Here is an 8,366-nt window from a genome sequence, read left to right as displayed (position 1 = left end):
TTATTCAGTAACAGTATGGGGGTATTATTCAGTATCAGTATGGGGGTATTATTCAGTAACAGTACGGGGGTATTATTCAGTAACAGTATGGAGGTATTATTCAGTAACAGTATGGAGGTATTATTCAGTAACAGTATGGAGGTATTATTCAGTAACAGTATGGAGGTATTATTCAGAAAGAGTATGGAGGTATTATTCAGTAGCAGTATGGGGTATTATTCAGTAACAGTATGGGGTATTATTCAGTAACAGTATGGGGGTATTATTCAGTAACAGTATGGAGGTATTATTCAGTAGCAGTATGGGGTATTATTCAGTAACAGTATGGAGGTATTATTCAGTAACAGTATGGGGGTATTATTCAGTACGAGTATGGAGGTATTATTCAGTAACAGTATGGGGGTATTATTCAGTAACAGTATGGGGGTATTATTCAGTAACAGTATGGAGGTATTATTCAGTAGCAGTATGGAGGTATTATTCAGTAACAGTATGGAGGTATTATTCAGTAGCAGTATGGAGGTATTATTCAGTAACAGTATGGGGGTATTATTCAGTAACAGTATGGAGGTATTATTCAGTAGCAGTATAGGGGTATTATTCAGTAACAGTATGGGGTATTATTCAGTAGCAGTATGGGGGTATTATTCAGTAACAGTATGGGGGTATTATTCAGTAACAGTATGGGGTATTATTCAGTAACAGTATGGGGGTATTATTCAGTAACAGTATGGAGGTATTATTCAGTAGCAGTATGGGGTATTATTCAGTAACAGTATGGAGGTATTATTCAGTAACAGTATGGGGGTATTATTCAGTAACAGTATGGGGGTATTATTCAGTAACAGTATGGAGGTATTATTCTGTAACAGTATGGGGGTATTATTCAGTAACAGTATGGAGGTATTATTCTGTAACAGTATGGGGTATTATTCAGTAACAGTATGGAGGTATTATTCAGTAACAGTATGGGGGTATTATTCAGTAACAGTATGGAGGTATTATTCAGTAGCAGTATGGGGTATTATTCAGTAACAGTATGGGGGTATTATTCAGTAACAGTATGGAGGTATTATTCTGTAACAGTATGGGGTATTATTCAGTAACAGTATGGAGGTATTATTCAGTAACAGTATGGGGGTATTATTCAGTAACAGTATGGAGGTATTATTCAGTAGCAGTATGGGGTATTATTCAGTAACAGTATGGGGGTATTATTCAGTAACAGTATGGGGGTATTATTCAGTACGAGTATGGAGGTATTATTCAGTAACAGTATGGGGGTATTATTCAGTAACCGTATGGAGGTATTATTTGTACTGTTGGTCTTACAATCTATGTAAATTACTGTGGTGGGGGCTGTGGGGAAGTGTGAGTGTGGCAGCAGATGATCAGGCTAAGGCCTCATTTACACGAGCGTGTGCATTTTGCGCACGCAAAAAAACGCCGCGTTTTGCGTGCGCAAAAGGCACTTGACAGCTCCGTGTGTCATCAGTGTATGATGCGCGGCTGCGTGATTTTCGCGCAGCCGCCATCATAGAGATGAGGCTTGACATCAGTCACTGTCCAGGGTGCTGAAAGAGTTAACTGATCGGCAGTAACTCTTTCAGCACCCTCGACAGTGAATTTAGATCACAATATACACCAACCTGTGAATAAAAAAAAGACGTTCATACTTACCAAGAACTTCCTGCTTCCTCCAGTCCTGTCTCCCGGCCGTTGCCTTGGTGACACGTCCCTCTCTTGACATCCGGCCCCACCTCCCTGGATGACGCGGCAGTCCATGTGACCGCTGCAGCCTGTGATTGGCTGCAGCCTGTGCTTGGCCTGTGATTGGCTGCAGCCTGTGCTTGGCCTGTGATTGGCTGCAGCCTGTGATTGGCCTGTGATTGGCTGCAGCCTGTGCTTGGCCTGTGATTGGCTGCAGCCTGTGATTGGCCTGTGATTGGCTGCAGCCTGTGCTTGGCCTGTGTTTGGCTGCAGCTGTCACTTGGACTGAATTGTCATCCCGGGAGGTCAGACTGGAGGAAGAAGTCGGGAGTTCTCGGTAAGTAGGAACTTCTTTTTTTTTTACACGTTCATGTATATTGTGATCGGAAGTCACTGTCCAGGGTACTGAACCAGTTTAACTCTTTCAGCACCCTGGACAGTGACTATCTGCTGACGTCGCGTACCGGAAAAAATTTTGCCGGGTTCGGTCAAAACGAGTTCGGCCGAACCCGGTGAAGTTCGGTTCGGTTGTCCGGGTTCGCTCATCTCCAAGACACTCCGTTTGGATGTTTGTAAACAGAAAAGCACGTATATCACGTTCGTGTAAATGAGGCCTAAGAGACAGTCTGCAGAGTGGCATGTGATGTACTTTGACATGTAAGTGATACTTACGTGTAGGATGTGGGCCCATGACTTATGTACAGCCCAGGGCCTAAGATCATATTAATCCACCACTGGCATCGAGCCAGCACAGGCAGACCACTACAATACAGCAGGTAGAGCAAAGAAACCAGCCCAGGACGTGCCGCTTCAAAACAGCGCTAAGGGCCTGTTCACATCAGCATTGGCTTTCCATTCCGGGCTTCCGTCTGAGGTTTCCGTCGTGGGAACCCCACAACGGAAAGTCAAACTGAAACCACAGCTTCTGTTTCCGTCACCATAGATATCAATGGTGACGGAAACATCGCTAATGGTTTCTGTTCGTCCCCGTTCCGGCAGGTTTCTGTTTTTCCGACGGAATCGATAGCGCAGTCGACTCCGCTATTGATTCCGTCGTTAAAACGGAAAACTGCCGGAATGGTGACGAACGGAAACGGAAAATCCATGTCGATTTCCCCCTTGGAAGTGTCTCTTAGATGCTACTTTTCCTTCCTCTCTTGTCTCGGTCCACCCCAGCATTAGCGGAGGTATTGATTATTGCTGTAATTTCATCATTTTTATATGGATTGATTTGAACTTATTTTTACCTCTTTCTGTTCACAGATCACATTATGTAGATACATGGACGGATTCCCTCACCAATAATGGGACCGGCTGATATCAATGACAATCTTGATGTTTAATAAGTAATGTCTATTCCTATCTGACGTGTTACGGATGTATTTTTCATGGTGCCCCATTCTTCACGATCCCCTATTAATACAATGGAAATATTTACTGCTATATGAATGACCCCGATAAGGGACGAGCAGGTGGTTAAGGGTTTATCATTAGCAACAATGATTGGATATGAAAATTTGGGATGGTATCTTGTTAGATCGTATATACGAACTCTATAGAAAAGTGACTACTAAAATAAGAGACAGGCCGTGCACGGAGGATGAGTGGCGGTGGGTCTATTCTGACATGGCCGCGTTGTGCGATTTGTGGGACATGCGCAATGGGGTGATCTGGTATCGACAGCTCGATTAGTCCGAGCGTGCGCAGTAACAATCTAGGAACGCCGTGGAGAGCGCGCGCTGATTCTATTTACAGCCGGTTCCGTGTTGTGGAGTCTCTCACATGCAGTGATAATTGTAGCGGTTTATTACATCGGTGATTGTCTGTACTTATAACATTTACACCTCAATAATACACTTCTTACTACGGGGATGTTATTGATGTATGGTAAGAAACTTTCATATGTATTTACTGTAGCACTGAACTATTACACTTGGTCTTGCACATTTTACATAGAAACTGTATATGTGAACTTATATTTAATTGGCACTATCCTTATACAATGTTATTGAATTGTGGGTCTCCTATATATATATATATACACCGCGTTCCAAATTATTATGCAAATGTTATTTTTCGCTGATTTTCCTAAATAGTTGATGCAAATGACAGTCAGTATAATCTTCAAGCATCAACCGTTGGAGTATAATGCAAATTGTATTGAACAAATCTCCTAATGATAACAGATATTTTTTTAGAAGTAAAAAACTCAAAATGCTTCACATTATTATGCACAACAGAGATCAAAACATTTTAAAGGTTGTAAAGAGAAGTAAAATGGTAATTTGTTGAATTTGCAGCATCAGGAGGTCATATTTACAGAAATCAAAAGCTCTTTCAATAAAAAAAAACTTACCAGGCCAAGTTACATGTAAACATAGGACCCCTTCTCTGATATCACCTTCACAATTCTTGCATCCATTGAATTTGTGAGTATTTGGACAGTTTCTGCTTGAATATCTTTGCAGGATGTCAGAATAACCTCCCAGAGCTTCTGTTTTGATGTGAACGGCCTCCCACCCTCAGAGGTATTTTGCTTGAGGATGCTCCAAAGGTTCTCAATAGGGTTGAAGTCAGGGGAACATGGGGGCCACACCATGAGTTTCTCTCCTTTTATGCCTATAGCAGCCAATGGCATAGAGGTATTCTTTGCAGCATGAGATGGTGCATTGTCATGCATGAAGATAATTTTGCTACGGAAGGCACAGTTCTTCTTTTTGTACCACGGCAGAAAGTGGTCAGTCATAAACTCTACGTACTTTTCAGAGGTCATTTTTACACCGTCAGGGACCCTAAAGGGGCCTACCAGCTCTCTCCCCATGATTCCAGCCCAAAACACCTCCTTGCTGATGTCGCAGCCTTGTTGGGACATGGTGGCCATTCCCCAACCATCCACTACTCCATCCATCTGGACCATCCAGGGTTGCACGGCACTCATCAGTAAACAACATGGTTTGAAAATTAGTCTTCATGTATTTCTGAGCCCACTGCAACCGTTTCTGCTTGTGAGCATTGTTTAGGGGTGGCCGAATAATAGCTTAATGCACACATGCAAACCTCTGGAGGATCCTACACCTTGAGGTTCGCGGGACTCCAGAGGCACCAGCGGCTTCAAATACCTGTTTGCTGCTTTGCAATGGCATTTTAGCAGCTGCTCTCCTAATCCTATTAATTTGTCTGGCAGAAACCTTCCTCATTATGCCTTTATCTGAACGAACCCGTCTGTGCTCTGAATCAGCCACAAATCTTTTCACAGTACGATGATCACGCTTACGTTTTCTTGAAATATCCAATGTTTTCATACCTTGTCCAAGGTATTGCACTATTTCACGCTTTTCGGCAGCAGAGAGATCCTTTTTCTTTCCCATATTGCTTGAAACCTGTGGCTGCTTAATAATGTGGAACGTCCTTCTTAAGTAGTTTTCCTTTGATTGGGCACACCTGGCAAACTAATTATCACAGGTGTCTGAGATTGATTACAATGATCCAAAGAGCCCTAAGACACAATGTCATCCATGAGTTTCATTGAAAAACGAATAATTAAATTTTATGACACTTAAATCCAATGTGCAGAATAATTTGGAACACGGTGTATTCACATGACATTATTTGCTTGAGAAAGTCTCTTGTGCTGAGTTGAAATGTCGTTACTTATGGACCAATAAAACACCACCACTTATATCTGAGGAGTGCTGCCTGATTCTTCTATCTATCTATCTATCTATCTATCTATCTATCTATCTATCTATCTATCTATCTATCTATCTCATATCTATCTATCTCATATCTATCTATCTATCTATCCAATATCTATCTATCTATCTATCTATCTCATATCTATCTATCTATCTATCTCATATCTATCTATCTATCTCATATCTATCTATCTATCTATCTATCTATCTATCTCATATCTATCTCATATCTATCTATCTATCCAATATCTATCTATCTATCTATCTATCTATCTATCTATCTATCTATCTATCTATCTATCTATCTATCTATCAATCTATCTCATATCTATCTATCTATCTCATATCTATCTATCTATCATCTCCCACAGCAACCGCTCTGATCCTACCTGTTAATATCTAGTCCCTAGGTTCCAGGGGGTACATGCTATGTCTCTTTGGGGTACTCTCGCTCATGCTGTGCTTTTAATAAGCAGCACGGTGTATGATCATTGTATTGGGGGCACTTTGATGCCAGTATCTGGACAGTCCAGCAATGATGTGCGGTGAATGAGGAGTCCGTGTCCCCGTCACATGTAAACCGCTTCCGCTGAATACCACGATTCCTGGACTGACATGTAGATATTATCCCAGCTTTACCATCGCAACGGTGGTTGGTATGAAGGCAATCCAGACAACAACCAATAGGACTGGAGCGCTGGAGATTATAGAATAACTTTCTACAACACATGATTAGAATTATCTACACCGAACCTGTGATCCTAATAAGTAATGAGGACGGGGCTGCATGTGACAGGGGCAGTGTCATGTGTGAGGCGGGAGAGGTCACAGAGTGGAGGGATCAGGGTCCCCAGCAGCACATAGTATTTAAGAAGAGCTGAGAGATACATAGTGGAAGGATTATTACCTAATCGCATACATGCCCCAGCTCCATGATGGATGAATTCTCGTGTGTGTGTGTGTGGGGTGCCCTGGATATATGACAGAAAGTGACCAGTCAGTTCTTGAAGTTGATTTGTTAAAAGCAGAAAAATGGGAAAGTGTAAGAATCTGAGCGACTGTGACAAGGGCCAAATAGTGATGTGTAGACGACGGCGTCCGAGCATCCCCAAAACAGCCGGTTTTGTGGGGTAGTCCCGGTTTTGTGGGGTGGTCCCGGTCTTGTGGGGTGGTCCCAGCATGTAGTGGTTATTACTGATCAAAAGTGGTCCAAGGAAAGACAACCGGTGACTGACGACAGGGTCCTGGGCGCCCACGACTCATTGATGCTCATGGGTTGTGAAGACAAGCCCGCCTGGTCCGATCCCTCAGAAGAGATATATCGTAGTACAAATTACTGATAAAGTTACTGCTGGATATGATAGGAAAATGTCAGTACACGCAGAGCATCGCAGCTTGCTGTATATGGGGCCACATCGCCGCAGACTGTTCAGAGCGCCCATGCTGACCCCTGTCCACTGCCGAAAGCACCAACAATGAGCACGTGATCATCAGAACTTGACAGAGCAATGGAAGAAGGCGTCGGGTCTGACGAATCCCATTTTACATCATATGGACGGCCGGGGTGCGTGTGCGCCGCTTACCTGGGGAAGAGATGGCACCAGGAGGCATTATGGGAAGACGAGCCAGCAGGGGCAGTGTGAGGATCTGGACAATGTTCTGCTGGGAAACTTTGTGTCCTGACATTCATGTGGATGTGACACGTACCCCCGACCTAAACATTGCTGCAGACAAGTGCCCCCGTCATGGCAGCGGTATTCACTAATGGCAGTGCCCCCTGTCAGCAGGATAATGCCCCCGCCACACTTGAGACAAGTGCCCCCTTCATGGCAGCGGTATTCACTAATGGCAGTGCCCCCTGTCAGCAGGATAATGCCCCCGCCACACTGCAGACAAGTGCCCCCTTCATGGCAGCGGTATTCACTAATGGCAGTGCCCCGTCAGCAGGATAATGCCCCCGCCACACTGCAGACATTGTACAGGAATGATGAGGAACACGACAAAGACTTCAAGGTGACGACTTGTCTCCAAATTCCCCAGATCTCAATCCGATCGATCATCTGTGGGATCGACTAGGCCGCACCTCACACCTTACAGGACTTATAGGACCTGCTGCCAACGTCTTGTACCAGAGACCACAGGGACCCGCAGACGTCTTGTACCAGAGACCACAGGGACCCGCAGACGTCTTGTACCAGAGACCACAGGGACCCGCAGACGTCTTGTACCAGAGACCACAGGGACCCGCAGACGTCTTGTACCAGAGACCACAGGGACCCGCAGACGTCTTGTACCAGAGACCACAGGGACCCGCAGACGTCTTGCACCAGAGACCACAGGGACCCGCAGACGTCTTGCACCAGAGACCACAGGGACACGCAGACGTCTTGCACCAGAGACCACAGGGACCCGCAGACGTCTTGCACCAGAGACCACAGGGACCCGCAGACGTCTTGCACCAGAGACCACAGGGACCCGCAGACGTCTTGCACCAGAGACCACAGGGACCCGCAGACGTCTTGCACCAGAGACCACAGGGACCCGCAGACGTCTTGCACCAGAGACCACAGGGACCCGCAGACGTCTTGCACCAGAGACCACAGGGACCCGCAGACGTCTTGCACCAGAGACCACAGGGACCCGCAGACGTCTTGCACCAGAGACCACAGGGACCCGCAGACGTCTTGCACCAGAGACCACAGGGACCCGCAGACGTCTTGCACCAGAGACCACAGGGACCCGCAGACGTCTTGCACCAGAGACCTGCAGACGTCTTGTACCAGAGACCACAAGGACCTGCAGACGTCTTGCACCAGAGACCACAGGAACCTGCAGACGTCTTGCACCAGAGACCACAGGGACCTGCAGACGTCTTGTACCAGAGACCACAGGGAGCCGCCGACGTCTTGTGGGGTCCAGGCCCCTACGGGTCAGAGCAGCACGAGGGACCTACACAATATT

Source organism: Rhinoderma darwinii, chromosome 2, assembly GCF_050947455.1.
Source record: "Rhinoderma darwinii isolate aRhiDar2 chromosome 2, aRhiDar2.hap1, whole genome shotgun sequence".
In the NCBI taxonomy this organism is placed as follows: Eukaryota; Metazoa; Chordata; class Amphibia; order Anura; family Rhinodermatidae; genus Rhinoderma; species Rhinoderma darwinii.
The sequence above is the reverse complement of the archived record's forward strand: the minus strand, read 5'-3'. Positions refer to the sequence as shown.